Raw genomic sequence first — 19,614 nt, forward strand, 5'->3', positions numbered from 1 at the left:
AGGGAGCTGAAAAACACTTGAATAATAATAAAAGGGTTAAATTTGAAGGACTGTGGAAAGTCACCAGTTATTGTGGCACAGGCTCAATGGGTCCAAGTGGCTTTTTTCCTCGCACCTTGTTTGTATTATTTAACCAATGCTTCAGATACAAGCCATAGAACAGCTTTTTTCTGCTTGCTCACTTTCATAATGTCTGTTGTTCATTGTCTGGAAACCCCAGAGAGGCTTTATCTGGCCTGTCACTACTTTCTGGTGGGAGGACAGGTGAAGATCTGCCCATCGGGTTAACACTACACACAGCAGCCATAGCACCTCCTTGTGGTAAAAATAGTGTTTAAAATGGAGATTCAAATGTTTATATTCCGGCTTTAGTTTTAATGCTATAAGAGTAAAACTCTGTCATTTGAAAAAATACATCATAGTTTTATATTGACCAAAAGTAAAACCCCCTCTGCTGGAAAGTTTAAAATAAATCATTGAACCCATGGGACTATGGCTTCAAGTTCCTCTGTGTAAATTGTAATCAAATCAGGACTTTTTAAATACAATTATTTATGCACGGTAAAATGCAGGTACATCTCTCTCACAGACCGGGCAGTGTGAGTGCAAGTGTAAGCGTGCAGACAACTTGGAATCAATCAGTTTTCTGAGTCTGATATCACTGTGATAGTGATTAAACCATGAAATTATTTCCTTTTGATGTTTTAAACCTTGGAGTGTAAAGTTATTTGTTTCAGGAATAAAACAAACCTGCAACGTAATAGCACTTTAAACAAAAGCAACAGAGTTTAATTTGCATATAGTTAATTAAGTGACCCTTAGCAATGATTGCTGATGAGGATATTCATAAGCAGATCAAGTTCAGCTGGCATGACTAAAGAGATTTTGCATAAGCATTCTGCTATTGGCATTCTGTATGTACCATCTGATGGAGTTCAGTTGTCCAGTTTTAATATATTTAGCACCTATTGTGAGCCTGTGGTTGGAGATGGATTAATTATATTAACTTTATTTAAAGTATAAAGTGATAATATCATTTGCACAGTTGTTTGCAATAATGTGTTGGAAATACAAAGCAGCTACAGACATGTCTCTTTCCAGGAATTAATAAATGCAATTTATAAGGAATGTTAACTCAGAATTTAATGCTTTGTGGGCAGCAGCCAAACTGATTAAATAATAATTAGAGCAGATTTCAAGGGAAAGGTAAGGCGAGACTGCAACAGAATATAAAATGAGATTTAAAAACACCGGTGATTGCCAACATGAAAATGAAGATACAAGCATGTCCGTAAGATGATAGCACAGCTAAAGGGTTATGTTAACCCTAGAGTATTTATATTAGTGCTTTTCCCATGTGTTAAAGCAAATGCCAAGATTTATGAAAGACTAATCCTTTCGATGAAGAGCCCCATATGATATCATAAGCTATTTCTCTCTTTGGATGCTGATTACACTTTCCAGCATATATTATTTTATTTCAACTTTCTAGCATTTGATTTTTTATATATTTAATTGACAAACAGTTGAGAAATATATACTTTTAAACACATGAACTCAATGCATTTGATGAAGCAAGGGAGTTTTAGGTATGAACATGAGGTGGGGATTCAGTTGGGACCTACCTATGGTGTGTGCTTTGTACTTTTGTACCAAACAACACACACGAAATGCTGGTGGAACACAGCAGGCCAGGCAGCATCTATAAGGAAAAGCACTGTCGACGTTTCGGGCCGAGACTCTTCGTCAGGACTTCTAGTGCTTCTCCTTATAGATGCTGCCTGGCCTGCTGTGTTCTACCAGCATTTTGTGTGTGTTGTTTGAATTTCCAGCATCTGCAGATTTCCTCGTGTTTATTTAGCACCAGATGGATTCCGGTAGTGGGTGATGGAAAACTGAACTAGGAGACTAGGAAACTGAACTAGTGCAAGAAGAACATATTTGCAAAAACTGCCCCTGTAGGTTTTGGTGTTCATCTTACACTGAGTAAAAAATTGGCTTATCCCCAAGAGCATTTAATTTAATTTTAATTAAAAACTTAAGGAAGTATGTGGAGGCTTTGTAGAGGGTGCAGGCTACTGCCTGGATTAGAGGGCATTTGTTAAGGAGAGGCTGGACAAACTTGGGTTGTTGCTCAGCAGCAGCAGAGGCTGAGGAGAGATCTGACAGAAGCTCACAAGATTATGAGAGGTGTAAATAGAGTAGACTGTTGGTATCTTTTTCCTAGGATCAGTATGTCTAATACTAGAGGGCATTCGTTTAAGTTGAGAGGGGGTAAGTTCAAAGGAGGTGTGCAGTGCAAGTATTTTCACATAGTGTGGTGGGTTCCTAAAACATGTTAATGGAGTAAAGTGCAATAGATGTGTTTAAGAGACTCTCAGACAGGCACGTGAATGTGCAGAGAATGGAGAAACATGGACATTTTGTAGACAGAAGGGATTCGTTCAGTTAGGCAGTTAATAATTAGTTAGGTACATACATCTTTTCTTTCCTCAGCTGTACTGTTGTACGTTGTTTGTTCTATGTTTGTTCATTGCTTTCTTTGTGTTCATTGTGACATTCGTATTGCTGAAAGTGCCAGTGCCACTCCTGCGGTCTCTTTGAACAGTACGTTCTACAGAATTTGTGGGGCTGACGCAGATGGGCCCAGCCCCTCGGTATTCAGTGGCAGCAGGCAAATTTCAGTGTACTCTCCTGGAGCCTGGAATGTGCCAGGTAATAGCACTTATTCATCCTACTGGAAGACCGACAAGCTTTGGTGGGTGTTTCACCTAGATGATCATCTTCCAACAGCACTTCAAACCAGAACTTCTAGTTCTAGTCTCATCCAATCTCAGTGGAAAAAGCCTGCTTGCAGTTACCCTATTTATAAATTATAATTTTGTGTACCTGTATCAAATAACTCCTCATTCTCCTATGCTTCAGTTTAAAAAAATGTTTTAATCTATTCAAACTTCCCCTCAAGCCCTGGCAACATCCTTCTAAGTTTTCTCTGCACTCGGCATTGCTCAGCAGATTGTGGCCAGCTCCTCATCTTATTTCCTTTGCATGTGTGGGCAGTGCTGCAGCCTGTGTGATGGCCTGCTTCTTTGTTACTTTATGTTCTTGATCTGGTGGTCTTTCTTCTTGCAGACGTTTTAGTTACAGCAGACCCTGCGGTGCCTAGTGCACATCCTGTGCCCATGATTTCCAGATGGTGAAAAGACCATTTCATGACATAATGGGATCATTGGAGAGTCAAACAAAAAGGGTGAAAGAAACTTTGACCCACTAGTTGGAGCTGCAAAAGACGGACTGGCACAGATTGTGTGGGGAATTGTCAGCAGTTCCCTGTGTAGGTGCCACCAAATTGACAACTCCTGCACTTGCACGAATGAATTGGATAAATTCAGAATCCCTGTTTACCATCACTTTCTCAACTGCACACCAATGATAGAGATCAAAGTTGTGGTAATTTCCCAGAAACCTGGCTTGGCACAGGGACAGATGTAGCTGCAGGGAGAGAGGCTAACTGTATTTGTGTTAACTGGGTTGGAGAGTTGAATCAGCACTCTATGTTTGTGATAATCAGGAGCTGACAGGAAGCACTCAACAAGCTTGGTCCACAGAGGTGCTTATTTATCTAAAGAACTATCCTTTATAAAATTGTCATAAAAGTAGGTCCGTTGCATTGGTGCTTTGTTCTAAGAAGTGACATGCAGGATGTCAATGCTTGTTATATATGACATGCATATTGGGTAGGTTTTACAGCAGTAATTGTTCTGTACGTCTTCACATGTAATGTACTCCATTGAAAATACTGAAATTGTGTTTGATCACCTCGAATGTAATTCAATTTACAGAGGAGATAGGAGAAAAAAGTTCTTATTAAGATTTCCATATTCTTTCAATGTTAAATAATGGCACTTCACCGCAAAATTGAGAAACTTTGTTATTTTGGAGAGTAAAACATTGTCTCAGAACTTCTTACCATCAGCTCATATGCTCTTTACAGGCCAAAAAATCTTTTTCAAAACATGCTTTAAGTAAAAAATGATTAAAATATTTAAGCTACTTATTTTAAAATAAATCTAAGTTAATCTCTATTGATGTCAGATCCGTACTGCTGTTCCCTTCCAGTTTCAACCCGTGCATGGCTTTCGTGTAAGTTGTGGCAAATCCCCTCAGCCTTCCACTTCCACACTGAATTCCAGAAGGAGTCCATCATTGAAGAGTAATTTGAAAATCAACAGGAAATAGTAAACAGTAATTTTGAGTCTCTGTATTTGCTTGTACACGTGTGCTAACAAATGCATCGACTTTGCTGATGGTAATGTAAGGAAATGTCAGCAGTTTTGATTATATTTTCCCATAAAACCCAGGCAAGTATGATCAGAATTCCCTGACGCCCTCCACTGGGAACTTCAGGTATATAGCTGAGCTCCTGGTTGAAAAGTAGAAGTCCTGGCAAGATCAAACTTAATAATTTACTGGCAGTTTTATTCTGCCTCGTGCGAATGATCCTAATCCTACACATTTAATCAAAGTGAATTTGCCTCAAGGATCTCTTTGAACAGCTCTGAATTTCTGTACAACTCTGACAAGCACTTTAAAATTATCTGAAGAAATAAAAACACACATTCTATTATATGAGTAAAATGTCTCAAGCAACTTTCTGGCATGTTAGAGCAGGTAAAAATATCTTTATATGCCACTGGAAATGGACAGCTTCCAACTTGTTCACTGACCGTAGTCTTTAATGGATTAGGAAGCTCAATATACTAATGAGATAAAAATTGCATTGTGAGATTCTCCATTTTATTTGACCATAATTTGGACAAGTTAATAAGGCTTGTTTCTGATAGCAGTGTTTTCTACCTAAATGGAGTTCTGCCTGCAAATTGGAATGGGAGGGTCACCAGCTATAAGTCAAGCAGGATGCTTTGGTGTCCCACTGGCCTTTTCTTGAAATAAATACCACCATTGAAGCATTAACATTGCGCAAATGATGCAAGACAATCCAAAGTACAGATAATTCTATAGTTGGTGAGTTAACTTTTGTGTTTGAAATCGTGAGCATAGATGTTAAAATCATTACATCTATGTCATTATTACTAATTTAATTTAGGAAACCTAATTAAGACACACTGCTTATCTAACATTTAATGTGTGAATCGCAAGAACTGAACGGGAGGAGGGAATGGCATTTAAGGAAAGCAATGTTATTTTCAATGTGGAAGGGACGCTTCCAGGCATCAATTCCCAGTGCTCCATATCTCATAGGAGAAAACTATGTTCAGAGCAAATGCGCTTAATTGTATTTATTAACATCATTGCAAATTGATTTTCTTTAAGCATCCAAGAGCAACAATTGCAGAGTGTATACTTTGTTCAGAAAGTGATTGATCACTTTACAACTGTGAAGAAAGTATTTCCCTTTAATATAATCTGAGTTTGTTCAGAGTGATGCTACTGTAAGATCTCAAATCTGAGTCTCAAAGTTGTTTTTGACAAAGGTGGGATAAAAGACTGCCAGACAGCCTCATCCAGGTGCTTGGTTCAGAAGTTTCAGAAGTAAATTAGACCTCTTTATTCAGATCTATATTTGCATCTGAACCTGGCAGGTGTCTCACAACTTGGGAATATCAGCAGCTGAAGAAGATACCACTCAATTGACTCTACCAGGCGGGTGTCTTTTTGTTACCAGTGGATCCAATTTTCTTGAATGCTAATAGCTATGCTGTTCACTTGGGCCAACAGTTCCTTTTCTCCTCATGTCCGGACTTCTTTCAGACCTCTTAACACTCCTTTCTGCCAATCTTGCTCCCAGCCTCCTTCTGATCTTCATCTCCACATTAACGTTTCACTTCACCATCTATTCTTTCCTACCTTTTCCATCTGCATTAACACTGTCAGTTCTATGAGTTGATTTTAGAATTTCTAGTGCTCCTCGGAACATCCGCTATCCAAAATGCGACTTTGCTTCCCAATCTCTCTTTAGTATGACTCCATTTTGACTTCAGGTCCTTCAATGTGTCTGACTACCCCTACTCATGCCCAACATCTTGACATGTATTTAGCAGCTTGTGTCCCCCACTCTTCCATGAGCTACAGACCCCTGTGATGGTATTGGATCTGCTGCCCACAAAATTCTTAACTGAAACGAAGATCATAAACCCTATCCAATATAGATAGCTATGGCTACCTTCACTTCAGGGAGGTTTTACTGTAGCCACCTACTCTTCAAAGGCTAGATCACTTACTTGTTTAATCTCCATGGTGAGTTTAGATACCAGCACTCACTATTTGAGTGGTGGGTTCTTCCTCACTACCAAGGAGGAGACACCTCCATCTAACAAAGTAGTTTAAACACAGTTCATTTATTTTTAGTGATACACATTTAAATCCAGACAAGATTCTTAAAGCTCTCAGAGGACTTCTATCTAATAAAATATTTCCAAATTACAAGCAATTTCTAAAACACAAGGATTTCCAAAACACGTACAATTCCTATAAGCTAAAAATACATACCAACAAGTTGCAGTTGAATGAGCTGTCTGTTGCAGAAATCAAAAGAAGAGGAATGGATTTTAAACACCTGGTCTTTCTGTCATTCTTCTTGTTATTCCTTGACCATTCCTAACAAATTAGACTGCTGTTACATTTATACTATTTTTTGCTCCTTGGTGACTTTACACACATCTGATTTTTTTTTAAATCTCAAACACCCAAAATCAATGCAGTGTGGGCTGACTCTCTGAATACACAAATCTCCCAGTTATTGATGGATTAGCTATTTAATGTGCTAAGTGATAGTATCAACCTGGTCTGCAAGCTTCTTTGAAATAATTAAACATCTTTGCCAGTGTTGACTGGTTTGATGCAGGCTGAATTAACACAACCTCATTGCCTTACATGGCATCTCTTGAACAGCCAAGCCCCATGCTGTGAGCCAGCAACCTAAGTTCTATAGACAGTGCTGTTTGTTTGCAAAGATTGATTATTGCTTGCAACTTATCTTGAGAATTGAAGCCCAGTTCTTGTTTATGACAAGAAGCTGAATAATAGTTGGGACTTTAACTTACTCAAAACAACTCTTTGGCCCCTGGAAGAGTCAGCTTCTGTGTTAGAAAGCTGATGTTAGCAAAAAGCCCCCCCCCCCAAGCCTGTAACAGACCAAATCTCTGCCCCCAATATAACTCCAGCTCTTCCAGGTTTCTTAGGCAATACATTGTCTCCAACAATCCCTCTTCCTGTGTCTCTAGTCTCTCTAAACTTCCAAACTCTGCATGTGAATCATATCCCTGATCAACAAACTCTCATTTTTTTTTTTCTCCAGCAGACTATCCCATCCAACAAGTAGCCAGATTCTCATACTGACTGGCTGGAGCCAAAGAGCAGAGTCCAAAAATATTTATTTTATCTTGCCTTTGGATTCAGCAGGTCACACGGGGAATCTGTTCTGTCTTCATGCACTTTGTTTGTGTTATTAGTCATTCTTACTGATTTTATTTCTACTTGCTGATGCCAAGACTTAGGCAGAACTGCTGTAGAATTGACCCTGGAGATCCTATCAGCTTGCTAACCTAAGACTGATGGATGGACTGAGTGAAAGAGAGGTGAATTCCAAAGACATTCCCAAGTCTAAGTCATTCTCAAACTGGTTCACTTCAAACTCACTGTGGTTTAACTGTGCTACCTCATTCAGACTTGGATGAGAAGTATGTTTAGTTTTCGTACACAGAGCCAGATAATTATGCATCTACCTAGTCGGCCAAAAACCTATATTTGTGGAAAAGCATTGTCATGAAAATAACTCACATCATAGCACCAACTTAATGAAATTAAATTCACCGGCACTCAATTCACATTTGCTGTTGAATGCAACCAATCAACATTCTTTACAGTATTATCTACATCTTTCAATATTTCTTCACTCTACCTCAGAATTTTTTAGCTTTTATTTCTCAGCATATTCATGTCCTGGGAAAAGTCTTCCTTTCCCAATGTGGACTGCCTATTTGTAACATGTCAAAGATGCCACCACTGCTGCCTCCCATCTGTTTATGCAACTTACTGCTTTATTCACATGGTCTGCCTTATCTTTTGAAGGTGACAAGGTAAAAGTACAGTGGGTTGTGATGCAGGAATAGATTGCCAAAAAAAAATTAAACAATAAAGGAACAAGAAGATAGCAGAAATAATATGAAGTATAATTTAGCAAGTGTCATTGAGCTTAGATAGCTGCAACAGTGATGGAAAACTAGGTAATTTTCAACCTTTGTACTGATCTACAACATAAGCAATTTCATTCTAGGTTTTACTTTCCTCATGCATGGTAACAATCTGGCCTGACTCCCTCTAAAATATTCTGATAGACACGAAACAATACAGACTCAGAAATACCTGAAAAGGAATCGCCAGAGCAAAGGAAACTCTAAAAACCATTAAATTCAAAACAGCTGTCAAATCAAGCACGTATTTGAACAAATCTCACATGATGTTTATATTTGAAATGAATGACTTGGCCCATCTCCCGTACACCTGACTGGAGCACTGGGATGACCTTCTCAGATGCAAGGTAAGTATATTATTCTGGCATACACAAGCAGAAGATCTTCAAACCTTTGAAGAGATTGCTTTTTAAATTTGCTTCTTTCTTGACTGCAATCATTCATTCTATCTTTGTAAATTTTATTGGCACCATATTTAAGTCCTGTTAGGTAAGTTTGTCTGTTTCATGCATGAATGTATAGGATATGTAAGTGGAATATTTCTGACTGACCAGATCTCCAGCTGATTCCACCTCCTACAGTGAAATTTGCAGCGGAGGTGAGAGGTTCAAGGAGTTTTAACTTCTGCAGGTGACAATTAGAAAATGAAAATGTATTTAGGCATTAATAGATATTCTGGTTTCAGTGGAATTGATAACCAGATAAATACTGTCCATCTTACTAGGAGAAAACCTTTGCGTTTCTTCAAAATAGCATGGAAGGATTTCTTTTCTCGCATCTACTTAATGTGTGAGATGGGACTTTATTTCATCTTTAAGATAGCAGCTCCATAATTTTATTGTTCTGAAGCATCTGCCTGGATTTTTCAGCTCAGGCTTTCACTATAGGACTTAAACATTAACCTTTAGGAAGCTTAGTAGAGTAAATGTGACTGCTTTGCCAGCACTGGCATCTGCCTTTTTATATATAGTACATTGTATGTTTATTGTGCCATTGCCAGGAGTGCAACAGAGTAAATACTTTCACACAGGAAGGCAAATGAACAGTTTATAAATGATCTGCTACACCCAGCCCTTAACTACTTTTTGTTCTATATTTTCTACATGAGGAAAACCAACAATGGGACCCAGATTTGAAAGAGAAATGTAAGAAATAGATGATGTAATTCATGAATAGCTTGCATGAATATGCCTTCAGTAAGCTGATCCATGCACACGCAGTCTAAGCAGATTAAATATTTATTTTAAAAATATATGTAATTGCATTGTGTTGAAAGCACCTGACAAGTCAGAGCAAATTAAAAGTTTATGCCTCATCTCAGAAGTTCAAATGCTATCCCCACATATTTGAAGTTATAGGTTAACAAAGGTTATAAAGGTTTTCTGAGTCTATTGTTACGGCTATACTCTTGGAATGCTATGCCATGGATCTATTTCCTGCATGTTTATTCTATGACCTGCTCTAACAGAATTCCAAAACACCAACCCATCTTTTCCTACATCAAAGCAGATTAAATCATAGGTCAAAGCAAACTGTAACCTGCAATGGCTGCTTACACGTGACAAGATCAGCAGAAAGAGAAGACCAATAAAGAAAGTGGTCAGAACAATCAGGATTTCTGCCAACTTTGTCCTGATACTAAACAGACCTTTCATTGTCACTGCAATGTTTGACAAAAATAAAAAAAAACACACTCTCTTACACATTAAAGAACACACTCTCTTACACTCGCAATCTCTTACACGTTAAAAGAAATATTTCTAACAACATAATTAATAAAATGCTTGTTTGACAGTCTGGCGGGCAGACACACACATCACGCCTGTAATCCATGTCTCCTGACTTCACCGTCCTTGCTGTAACATAATAAGTAACAGATGTCACCGGGCAGGGTTACTGAACTGTGCATAATAAAAAAAGAAGAGGGAGTAAAGAATGCAAGTTTTAAGTATTATTTTTACTAAACTGACACATATTTATATGACATCTATAAAATGGAAAACTCAGGATTAGCTGAGGAAAATTGCAGTGAAAATTTAGGGCACTCAAGCATTACCATTCAGTTTAGCGGTGGCTGGAGAAAGACCCATCAGTCTTCTGTTTGTCCCACCTTCCACATCTGGTTAATATCTTTCAAGGGGTTTCCAGTAAAAAGTAACCCCAAGCAGTAGGAGATTGTCGTTGCACAGGCCTGTTTATATCTGACTATGCCAATACTGCTTAAAATCTATTCCCCACCTAGCACACCGGGAAGATAAATGAAGAAAAGCATGCATGCCAAACCGCAAAGGCTTTGAAGGCAGACATAACCTCCATGACACCGTTTCTGAACTGCATTCATCAGCAGCAGTTTTTCCCCTTCTTGCTGCTCTTTTCAAATGTCTGTTAGGTAACATAGCACTTCCTCATGTTCTCCTTGGAGTTCAGAGTTCAAGCAGTCATAAATATTGTTAAGTGCTACAAATCTTTCCACAGTACTACTCCATGACAGGGTTCAGTTCTGTTGTTGGAAAGTGCACGGTGGATGTGTACCATATCTTGGCACTCCAGTCAGCCCTGACTCCACTTCCTGTCATACAGCAGTCATGATATTTGTACTGGGAAGAGTAAAGACTAGTTTGCAATCAAAAGCAAAAGGACATATGTTTCACAAAATAAACATTTTGTGAAGCTACTTCGCCTTTTTAGTCATTTTTCCTTTCTTTTGATGCCTCAAACTCCTGCTGTGATATGGCTCCATAGTCATCAATTGTCCACTGGTATCTGTCATAGCAGTTACTTCCCATGTGTGAGTGATGGAAGTTATTCCTCAATGAATAGCTAAATCCATTTGCTTCTTTGGCCAATACTCTCACATATGTATTCATCAGCTGTCATCCAGAGTGGGAATACCATCTGATTATGCAACCACACTTTCTATTCAAGAGTACTCACACTAACTGCAAGAAAACAAAGCCATCAGGTTCCATAAGAAGAAAGCATACTGTTTTAACCTTCATTTAAAGAAAGAACTTGGATTTACAACATGTATTTTGCAATCACATAAACTAAGTATTTTACAACTAAAGAATAATATTTCAGTTTTATTATGTGAGGAAGCACAACAGATGATTAGCACTGAGAAAGGTTCAACTAATAGAAATATTAGTAACCAAATAATTGCATAGAAATAGAACCAGAAACACATTTTGTGCTTGCAAATGTCTTCCGAAGATTCCATCACTCCAAACCTCTGTTCATGAGGCTGTGCAATAAATCAAATTTTGCAGACATTCTGCACAACCGATGGTGAGTTCACTACAAAGAGCAGGGTGAATGTGCTGGGGAACCTGGGGTAGAGAGGTCTGAGGATAACATTGTTGTTAGGGTGTTAACTGGGGAAGGGATTGAGACATTGAGTGTTGGGTTGAGGCATTGGGAAGAGCTTCAGCACTAGGGCAGGATGCAAAGATTTGGGAGTGTGGTTGGATGGGATTGTAATGAGCTGTTGCTTGGAATTTGAGATTGCTATCTGTTTTATAAGCCTAACAGTCATAAATGGGACAACAGTGGTTTAGGAACCGATGAATGGTTATCATGAGAGGTACCATTTGCCTGCACCAGATTCAGGTCCTGGTAAGATCTTATTAGGTAATTCCAAACAGGATTAGGACAAATGTCATATTCTTTCTTGGCACCGAGACAAATGAAGCAAACTTCTGTGGTGTTTACTGCTTGTTTAAGTTGCCATAGTACAAAATTCCTCTGTAAGTTCTCCTGCAAAGATTAGAAAAAGTGCTGTGTGGAACAAGGGATGAACTTGTTCCACACACAGCTGGCATAATTACCCACTGAGCCTATCAGGTAAAGAACTTTCTCAATGATAAAGGACTAACTATAGATCAAACAAAATGAATTGTGGCTATGTTAAGCACTTGTAATTGATGCTGGTACTAATTCTACACAGAAGTCGGCAGGCTATTGATTTTTAGAATTAGATACAGCCAACTTGCACAAGTAAAATTAAACTAGAAACACAGGGTTATACTGTGACAATCATTAGACTCTAAAAGTAATGAAAATCTCAGTGGGAATTTTCTCTTCATTTGTAGTTAATTTCCACACCCAGATGTCAAATTCAATTAAATGGCCATTAAAATAAAACCTTTTCGAAGAATAAAATTACTATGTTATACGAACAACTGATGATAATGACTACCCCAAGAAATCTTTAAACCAACAAACTTTCTGAAGACACATCTATTCAAAAATTGCAGCTTTAACAAGATTGGAGTCTTATTTTCATAAGAGACCTTTGGCAGTGAGTGAGGTGAAGTGAAAGGATGTCTGTGAGGATGTGTGGCACAAAGGACATTGGAAGGCCTTGTTTTCCCCCTGTTGGCACTGATGTTCACCAGCTGCTATAGGTATGCAATTGCTTGTCCACAAAAATAGGTTTTTCTAAAATATCCTTTGCAACTCTTATTTGCTTTTGCATTTCATGCAGCTTTAGCTGTTTGGCAACCTCATAGCTGTTTGGATCTGTTTCATACCATGCCAAAACTTTAGTTTTCAGCTTCATCCTTCACAGTTATACCTTTTTCACACAACCAAAATGTTCTTAGATGCCTGTAACAAAAAGTGGACAGAAAAGATATGGAGACAAGCAAATATTACATTTCCTATCTCATATTGATTCTCTTCCTCAGAGGAGATGCCAATTAGCTGCCCCAGTTCTTGAAGGCTTTCCATCCAATCCTCAAGATGCAGGGACTTCCTCTGCACAATGACTGTCAATATAAAATCAAATCTACACACCATAGGCCCTTTAAAACCACATTAGGCCACTCCTCCCAGATGATACCAGATTTAAAATATGTCACAACATGTATGAAGCAACTCTGTTTGTTTCCTATCATAGTGTGTTTGAGAAAGATCATGTACCACATTTCTGTATCTGAGTATTAAAATAGAATATATTACATAACACATCTTCAACACTAACAATCTTCCAATGAGAGTATTCCACTGTTTTTAGTTTGTCAAGAAATTAATTTTTTTGCTAAATTGTAAAATAAATATAGGATTGTAAGCAAATTTGCAAAATTGCAGGAGGGATGGGGGTTAAATATGGACATTAAATTTCTGGAGTTTTACAAAATGGTCCAACTTCAGATAAGATGACAAAAAGAACATTCATGGGATGTCAGACTCACCAAAGAGTAAGCCAAATTCTGATTGGACAGATTGAAAATGGCAGGAGGAGCTTTTGTGGTGTACTCTTGTTGATGCTGACCAACTGTATTGAAAAGTTTGTTTTTGAACTGAGAATGGTTGGACTTGATAAGGAAAACATTTGTATTATGTATTGTGTGATGTCTTTAGAATGTTATACAGTACTTCATAGACAAGGAATAACTCTTTGAATTGGTAAATGCTGTTGTTAATTTTTACAAATTAATGGGGTAAATCGGTCAAATTTTCCAAAACACAAGGGGAACTCTTTGATCTATCCAACTGTTCAAGATACATCAACAAGAAATTATCAAGTGAAAGATTATTTACCACACCAAAATCTTTTGATATAACCTATCCAAATTGATCTTATAGCATTTGAAATAGAATTTTTGTAATGGGCACTCTAACAGACCTGACAAATGTCTACATATATTGGGGTCTAATTAAAGCTTTTTACATATTTATCTTTCCTGCTTTGCTTGTATGCTCTTTGGCCATATTTCTGAAAACTAAATGTAGTTCAGCTTTTTTATGGTTTTTAATTTATTAAACTCAGAGGAACATGTTAGGCTTCTTATCCTCTTGAATGCGTTTCATTCACATTTTCAAAGAATGTCCTAATTAAATCCTTAGTCTTTGTTTATCCACACATTTTACCTATTTTTAATACCAAATAGTATTATGATTATAATAGCGTCTTCAAAACAATTACCAAGCCATAAATGTATTATCAAATAAAAATTAACACAATCCCACAAAAGAATGGAATAGAGCAGTTAGTTTCACAAAAGTGAATCTTAAAGGGAGGAAAAAAGAAATTTAAAGGTAAATAGATATAGGATTAGGATTTAATAAATAGTGACCTTAGCAGTTGATGTCATGACTGCCAGTGATGGTACAATTAAATTCAGAGATATTGGAGAAGATTGACTGAAGGAGGTTGTCCCATTTTGGTTGGTATTTAAAGTGCTTTTTAATATTTCAGTAAAATTTAAGTAGTATTGTACATATATTGTTTGATTAAGCATTCTTTGTTTGTTACATAATTTACTATGGGTTATATGTAAGATGTACATGAATGGCCATACATTATTATGCCACCATGTCATATATGAGCACCTCACCAGAGTAAAACAGACTAGACATAGAAACATAGAAAACCTACAGCACAATTCAGACCCTTTGGCCCACAAAGTTGTGCAGAACATGTCCCTACCTTAGAAATTACTAGGCTTACATATAGCCCTCTAATTTTCTAAGCTCCATGTACCTATCCAAAATTTTCTTAAAAGACCCTATCATATCTGCCTCCACCACCGTTGCTGGCAGCCCATTCCATGCATTCACCACTCTCTAAGTAAAAAACTTACCCCCGACATCTCCTCTGTACCTACTCCCCAGCAGCCTAAACCTGTGTCCTCTTGTGGCAACCATTTCAGCCTCTGACTATACACACGATCAATGCCTCAAATCATCTTGTACACCTTTATCAGGTCACCTCTCATCTTCCTTCGCTCCAAGGAGAAAAGGCCGACATTACCTCTCAGCTCTTAAATTCAATTCCACGACTGATGAAAGCCAATACACCATACGTCTTCTTAACCACAGAGTCAACCTGCTCAACTGCTTTGAGTGTTCTATGGACTCAGATCCTTAGATCCCTCTGATCCTCCACACTGCCAAGAGTCTTACCATTAATACTATATTCTGCCATCATATTTGACCTACCAAAACATGTTTTCCCGGGCTCCAGTGTAATTCTATTGATTAACTTCTGGAGATACAAAAATAACAGTGGCCATAAGACATAGGAGCAGAATTAGGCCATTCAGTCTATCATGTGTTCTCCACCATTTCATCATAGCTGATCCATTTCCATCTTAACCCATTCTCCTGCCTTCTCCCCAAAACCTTTCCCATCCAGACAAATCAAGAGGCGATCAACCTCCAGCTTAAATACAGCCAATGACCTGGCCTCCGTAGCAAAAATTTCCACATGTAGCGCACTGTAAAGGCTTCTCTGTAATGTTCACTGCTGATGTAATGGTTTCTCTGCAGCAGCAATGTTTTGGATTATGGCTGGAGATAACAAATCAGGATTTTGTTGCTCTGTCTTGTGAATCTGGAAGGAGTTTTATTGCAGGCTTTTGCCGGGGAGAGATGAGGAGAGAAGACGCGAATGGAGAGAGTTGGTAGACCGCCAGATGGGGTGGACTCAGAGTGAGGGTCCGAAGGGCAGCGACAATTGGAGGATGTCAATGGTGAACGATTTACTTATCAGTGAGCTCCAACTTTGCACAACTGACTGTCGAATAAGCTTGGGCCCTTTTTTCTTTTATTTCATTTTTCGACTAACCATATAGTCAAAGTAAGAATTACAAAGCTTAATTGTTTAATCGCATATTGTGTACTGTTTGTTATTTCGGGGTAGAGTACTGATTTGTAACAGGGGACACATCGCACAGCATCCACCTAAATGAGATTTCTTAAGTTTGGTGGGCCGGCGGCTATCATCCCCTATAGTAAGCAGCTAGCTGAAGCAAGAGTTACATGCAGATTCTCCACCAGCTGGCTAAAGTGACTCCTCCTTATCCCCACTCTAAACAGACGTCCCTTTATTTTGAGGATGTTACCCTCTGGACCTGGACTCCCTACCAAAGGAAACATCCTCTTCTCATCCACTCTATCTAAGCCTTTCAACATTTGATAGGTTTCAAAATGATATCCCCTTATTCTTCTAAATTCCAGTGAGTACAGGCCCAGAGCCTTCAACTGCTGCTCATATGTAATGCTTTCATTCCTGGAATCTTTCTCCTGAAGCTCCTCTGAACCCTCTCCAATGTTAACGCATCCTTTCTTAAATAAGGAGTCCAAAACTGCTCACATTACTCCAAGTAAAGCCTCACCAGTGCCTTATACAGCCTCAGCATTACACTCTTGCTCTTGTATTCTAGTCCTCTCAAAATGAATGTTAACACTGCATTGGCCTTCCTCACCACCGAGTCAGCCTGCAAATTAACCTTTAGGGAAACCTGCATGAGGACTCCCAAATCCCTTTGCACCTCAGATTTTTGAATTTTCTCTCCATTTAGAAAATAGTCTATGATTTTATTCCTTCTACCAAAGTGCCTGCCGCAGATAAGGAATCAGATCGCAGAGGGGAAGAAGCTGTTCCTGAATCGCTGAGTGTGTGTCTTCAGGCTTCTGTACCTCCTACCTGATCATAATAGTGAGAAAAGGGCATGCCCTGGGTGCTGGAGGTTCTTAATAATGGACGCTGCCTTTCTAAGACATCGCTCCTTGAAGATGACCTGGATACTTTGTAGGCTAGTACTCAAGATGGAGCTTGACAAAATTTACGACCCTCTGTAGCTTCTTTCAGTCCTATGCAGTATTCCCCTCCCACCCCCCCATACCAAACGGTGATACAGCCTGCCAGAATGCTCCCCTTGGTATGTCTATAGAAGTTTTTGAGTGCTTTTATTGACATACCAAATCTCTTCAAACTCCAAATGAAGTATAGTCACTGTCTTGCCTTCTTTATAGCTGCATCAATATGTTGGGATGAGATTAGGTCCCCAGAGATCTTGACATCCAGGAACTTGAAACAGCTCACTCTCACCACTTTGGATCCCTCTATGAGGATTGGTATGTGTTCTTTCATCTCACCCTTCCTGAAGTCTACAGTCAGCTCTTTTGTCTTACTGACTTTGAGTGCAATGTTGTTGCTGTGACTCCACTCCATTAGTTGGTATATCTTGCTCCTGTACGCCCTCTCATCTCCATCTGAGATTCTACCAACAAAGGTTGTATATGAGCAAATTTATAGATGGTATTTGACCTATGTCTGGTCACACAGTCATGAGGGTAGAGAGAGTAGAACAGTGGGCTAAGCACATACCCCTGAGGTGCACCAGTTTTGATTGTCAGTGAAGAGGAGATATTATCACCAAGCCACACAGATTGTGGTCTTCTGGTTTGGATGTTGACAATTCAATTGCAGAGGGAGATACAGAGGGCCAGGTTCTGCAACTTCTCAATCAGGATTGTGGGAATGATGGTATTAAATGCTGAGCTATAGTCGATGAATAGCAACCTGACACAGGTGCTTATATTGCCCAGGTGGTTTAAAGCCGTGTGGAGAGCCAATGAGATTGCGCCTGCTGTTGACCTATTGTGGCAATAGGCAAATTGCAATGGGTCCAGGTCCTTGCTTAGACAGGAGTTCAGTCTAGTCATGACCAACCTCCCAAAGTATTTCATCACTGTAGATGTGAGTGCTACCAGGCGACAGTCATTAAGGCAGCTCACGTTATTCTTCTTCAACACTGGTATAACTGTTGCCATTTTGAAGCAAGTGGGAACTTCCACTCGTAGCAGTGAGAGGTTGATTCATTGGATCTCAGAGTCAGGTTTAATATCACTGACATATGCTCATGCAACTTGTTATACGGCAGCAGTATAGAGCATACATAATAAAGCTGTAAATTACAGTGTGTATATATATATATATATATTTAATAAATTAGAGTGGTGAGTGTGTGGAATGGGCTGCCAGCGACGGTGGTGGAGGTGGATATGATAGCGTATTTTAAGAGACTCCTGGATAGGAGCTTAGAAAAATAGAGGGCTATGGTTAAACTTAGGTAATTTCTAAAGTAAGTACATGTTCGGCGCAGCATTGTGGGCTGAAGGGCCTGTATTGTGCTGTAGATTTTCTATGTTTCTATACACTTCTCAACACTATATTCCATTTGCCATTTCTTTGCCCATTCTCCTAATCTGTTCAAGTCCTTCTGCAGCCTCTCTGCTTCCTCAACACTAACTGTCTCTCCATATGTCTTCATATCATCCACAAACATGGCCTCAAAGCCATCAATTCTGTCATCCAAATCACTGACATACAATGGAAAAAGAAGCAGTTTCAATAGCAACCCCTGCAGAACATCACTAGCCACCAGTTGCCAATCAGAAAAGGCTCCGTTTATTTACACAATTTGCCTCCTGCTAATCAGTCTCTACTTTATCCATGCTAGTGTCTCTCCTGTTTCTCCATCTACTGATTCCCCTTTGTCTATCCTACTCATTATTTCTTCAAAGAATTCCAACAGATTTGTCAAGCAAAATTTTCCCTGGAAGAAATCATGCTAACTTCAGCCTATTTTGTCATGGTCCTCCAATTACCCTGAAACCACATTCTTAACAAATGACTCCAACATCTTCCGAATAACTGAGATAAAGCTATCTGGCCTATAATTTCATTTCTTATGCCTCCCTTCCTTCTTGAAGTGTGGAGCGACATTTTGGAATTTTCCAGTCCTCTGGAACCATTCCAGAATCTCTTGATTCTTGAACGATCATTCCTAATGCCTCCACAATCTCTTTAGCTACCTCTTTTAGAACTCTGATGTGTAGTCCATTGGATCTAGGTGGCTTATCAGCCACCATGGGTTTCAGTTTCCCAAGCACCATCTCCCCAGTAATAGAAATTGCACTCACTCCTACCCCTTGACATTCTCAAACTCCTGGCACACTGCTAATGTCTTCCACAGTGAAGACTGATGCAAAATACTTAACCCACCATTTTCTTGTCTCCCATTACTATCTTTCCAACATAATTTTTCAACGGTCCAATATCTTCTCTTGCATATCTTCTATTCTTTACACATCAGAAAAAAACTTTTGATATCATTTTTGATATTATTGGCTTGGTTACCTTCATGTTTCATCTCCCCACTAACCCCTTTCTGCTGGCTTTTAAAAATTTCCAAATCCTCTAACTTCCCACTAATCTTTGCTCTGTTACATGCTATCTCTTTTGCTTTTTTGTTGGCTTTGACTTCCCTTGTCAGCCACAGTTCCATCATCCTGCCTCTAGAATCCTTTCTCTCCTTTGGTGTATCTATCCTGCACCATCAGAATTATTTTCCAGCTATTGATGCTCTGTCATTATCCCTGCTAGTATCCAATTCAATTCAACTTTTTGTACATCTCAATTCAACTTTGGCCAGCTCCTCTCTCATGCATCTATAATTCCCTTTACTCTAGTGTAATGCTGATACATCTGACTTTAGCTTCTCCCGCTCAAATTGCGGAGTAAATTCTATCATACAATGATCCCTGTTTCCTAAAGGTTCACTTAACTGAAGGTCCCTAATCATATCTGGTTCATTACACAACACCC

Source organism: Hemitrygon akajei, chromosome 7 (assembly GCF_048418815.1).
Source record: "Hemitrygon akajei chromosome 7, sHemAka1.3, whole genome shotgun sequence".
Classification (NCBI taxonomy): Eukaryota; Metazoa; Chordata; class Chondrichthyes; order Myliobatiformes; family Dasyatidae; genus Hemitrygon; species Hemitrygon akajei.